Below are 3,948 nucleotides of genomic sequence, written 5' to 3' on the forward strand. Positions count from 1 at the left end.
AAATTTTAGACGAAGAAGATGATCAGAGACTTAAATACAAGCGAATCATGAAATGAATCGATCATATTGTTGCAGTTTCTCTCTCATCATTTGATGCTTCTTCCATGCCATGCAAATCGTTGAAGAACAAAACCGAGCAAAGACTACAAATGATGAAAACTAACAAACAAAACATCCCAAACCATTGTGAAATTTTTTTCTTAGAACAGAACAGAGAGAGACTAAGAGGGTTTTGGGACTTGAAGGTTGTTTTATAGGCGCATGCCTTGAGAGAAACCCCGTAAACCCTAGCGGAGCTCGATTAAGATTCCAATCACAGGGTAAATATCATATGGAAACCATATTTGGTGGGGGAAAATCCTCTCTGATTGCCTTAATTTTGCGGGCCCGAGAGCTTGACACGTGGAAAATACAACGTTCAACAAATTGGGTCAATCAAGCTAGAATTGTTGGATGAAGCATCTCTCATGTGTCAAGCTCTCGGGCTCAACTGAGAGGCACCACAAGATGAAGGAATTGCAAGCGGAGCTCGATTAAGATTCCAATCATAGGGTAAATATCATATAGGAGCCATATTTGGTAGGGGAAAATCCTCTACAATGCCTTAATCTTGTGGTCTAAGAGCTCGACATCGTGAAAGATGCAATATCCAATGGGCAGAAGAAGAAAAAAAAAAAAACTGGGTCAATCAAGCTAGAATTGTTGGATGAAGCATCTCCCACGTGTCAAGCTCTCAAACCCAAACTGCAAGGCACACAATATCATCCCGTTAAAACCTGAATCGGCATATCTCGTTACAAAATCACACGAATTGAGCTATGGCAGTCATTTCAAGCAGTCATGCGTCTAGGCACAAGGGGCGCACCACACACAACTATATAATATATATATAGAGAGAGAGAGAGAGATATCCGCTTGTACCTAACACTTGGACTGGAATCAAATGATATATATATATTTTTTTTATGATAGCTAAGGGGGGAAGGAAGATGTGAACCAAAAGGCTTGAATCCACGACCTCCTAGTAGTAATGGGCTTTTAAGCACCACAAGCTACCCAAGTGCACTAGGCACTTGAACCGAAGACCTCCTACTATGCAAATGACTTTTCTTACTTAAAATTCTGTATCAGGAACTTTATTTCGGATTTACTTTTTCTCATTAACTTTCATTGGTTTACCTCATCCTTCTACGGTTTTATGTGAGTTTGAGCATAACTTTGTGACCCTCGAAGGGTTTTGCAGTAAGGAAGTGTACTACTACTATCAGAAGTCATAAGGGTGTTGTATCTTAGGACCAATTCATTCACCTGGCTGCACTATTAGGGGGCATCTATGGTCTTGAGGAAGGTGTTCATTGGTACATCTCATCCTAAATCATTCTCCTTGGTTCGTTGTACACCTAAGGTTATAATATATTCGTTTGGTTTGTTCTAACTTTCTAGAGGACACATACACTTTCCGTACAACAAATTAGTTCAAATCTCGGTAGTCATTACTTTTACAACAATATGGTAGACCATGAGTTTGTAAATGTATTGTCTTCTACAATTGATGATGAGCTAGTTGGCCTATCAGTTTAGTTGGTTAGAGCATCGTGCTAATCACGCGAAGGTTGCAGATCCGTATTGAATATCCTCCTCTCAATTTCCTGGCTTGAAATATCATCTCTTAATCATTGTTCTTTCCCTTGGAGTTATTATTTCTCCCCTTGTTTTTTATGTATCATCTTTTATATGGTCATATTATTTCTTTTGTTTGGGATCTACCCCATGGCTACCCAATTTGTCTGTTGCGTTTGATTTTGTTTTTTCTTTAATATATTTTTCATAGGAAAAGGTTTTGTACAACATTAGCTCAAAAATGAAATTGCATACCCCATCACATATCACTGTTCATGCACAGATGATATATCAGAAAAACCCCTGCACCTTTTGTCAGATTCTGAAAAGGGCTCCTTTATTCATCCAAAATTGCACTCAGACAGTGTAGGGAACCCTCTCCCATTTTTCATTCAGCCCCAAAAAATAAATATTCTACCTTATAAATACCTTATATAGAAACAAATAAAACCTTAACACCACACAAGTCTCCATGATAGTGATACACTACATCAACCAAGTTTTATAGGCTCAATTTCCTCATGCCTTCACGCCACATCCGTAATGATAGACCAAAAGGCCAGAAACTTCACATTGAAAAGAGAAATAAAGGGCAAAACTACACAATAGGAAAAGGAACTGAGTGAACCTCAAAACAAATTAGTTTATGGGCCTATTTTCATATGTGTAAACAAGGTTTGCAGCGGACAAATTCATATGGGCCCCCTTATTCATCAACACCTTAAAAGAAAGCCCATATTAACCACATAACAAAAACGAATATGTGTGGAACTGTGAAACCACACAATAGTATCCCATCTGGAATAATTTTCCGTGTCTCCTTAGTTACTCCTAACCGTCTCCTCGGTTTGAACCGCCAATAGCTCTCATTTCGAAGCCTTAAAACTCATTCTTCTCGTCTCTCTTCGTCTCTCCTTTGAACCCATCTGGAATAATCTCGTTTCACTCACTCTCTCATGGAGATGGCTGCTGCTATTAGTAGCAGACCAACTGCTTTTTATCTTTCTAAAGTAATACATTTATCTTCTTCTCCGTCGAATTGCTTAACCTTAATTTCTCTGCCGCATAAGAAAACCCATGGTAATGGAATGGCTTCTATGTCTACGAAATCGAGGTTTGGATCTTCGAAAGGAGGTGCGGGACTCTTGGAGCGCCCGACTTTCGATCAGTCTCAGTTTGATCCTACTCCGCAAGCTGAGGAAGGTGAGTGTGAGCTTCTTTAATTGAGTATACTTTCGGTTTCTTCAATTTTGAGGCCAGTCATCGGTGTCCTTGCTCGAAGCCGTTTAGCTAAGAAAGCTGGCATTCATTTTTTTTTTAAACTCTGTTGTAACATCTTTTGTCTTTTACTTTGTTTCTGTACTTCTTTTGTCTGGTCTATGCGATGAATATTCTTTGCTTCCCTGGGAAACGAAGTTGAGTTGCTGATGAATTTAGGATTGATACAACTCTTCATGTTCTCCTCTTTTAGCGCCCCTCCCCCCCCCCCCCTCCTTTTGAGACATTTGATCTTCACAGAGGTGATTAGTGGTAATACAAGATTGGGTATAACAAAATTTGCAGCATATGTGAAGGGTTTTGGTCAATCCTTTGCTTCTTTGCGAGTAAAAGAAAGGGAAAACAAGAAATCTTTGCTTTATTTATTTACTTATTTCTTTGATAGACCGAAATAGATAGTAAAAGGATTTTTGTACTGAGAAATTTTAACTTATGTTAAGGAAAATATAGGATATAATGAAATATTGATGTGATCCAAGGTACAAAAAAAGGGGCCTATTAATAAAGGGCATACCCAGTGCACGAGGCTTCCGCCATTGCGGGGTCTGGGAAGGGTCATAATATACGCAACCTTACCCCCGTTTCGTGGGGAGGCTGTTTCCTGACTCGAACCCACAAACACTAGGTCGCAATGGAGCAACCTTACTGTTGCGCCGAGGCCTGCCCTCAAAAGGGACCTATTAATAGTAAAGATAAAACTCCCTTTAGTCATTAGGTCAATGGATGGGAAATAGACAACAAACTCAGCCTTTTCCCAACTTAATGGGGTCGGCTGCATGGATCCAACAAAACAAAGTAGGGGAAACTAAGGTCTAAACAAGAAAAAGGGGGATGAAAAGATGGGAAAAGATGGATGAAGAATGAGATGAGAAATGACAAATGAAAGATGGAAAATAACAGCAAAATGAAAGATGAAAGATTAAAACTCAATTTTTCCAAAAATTCAAAGGGCACTATAATGTAGCTCTAAATAGGAGAAGGATCCTATTAGAGGCCAAGCAACAGGATCTCAATGGGGCTGCTGGTTTGGCTGGGCAGAATTAGGGTTTT

At 39.3% G+C, this 3,948-nt stretch overlaps 1 non-coding gene across 1 annotated transcript; it reads right to left on the reverse strand.

The window, feature by feature from the left end:
* Positions 1–17: 17 nt before the first annotated feature.
* LOC122648448 lies at positions 18–97 on the reverse strand. Its single transcript, XR_006331078.1, has one exon. It is a non-coding gene; the product is annotated as a small nucleolar RNA Z199 (small nucleolar RNA).
* Between the last annotated feature and the right edge of the window lie 3,851 nt (positions 98–3,948).

Source organism: Telopea speciosissima, unplaced genomic scaffold (assembly GCF_018873765.1).
Source record: "Telopea speciosissima isolate NSW1024214 ecotype Mountain lineage unplaced genomic scaffold, Tspe_v1 Tspe_v1.1159, whole genome shotgun sequence".
NCBI classification, from domain to species: Eukaryota; Viridiplantae; Streptophyta; class Magnoliopsida; order Proteales; family Proteaceae; genus Telopea; species Telopea speciosissima.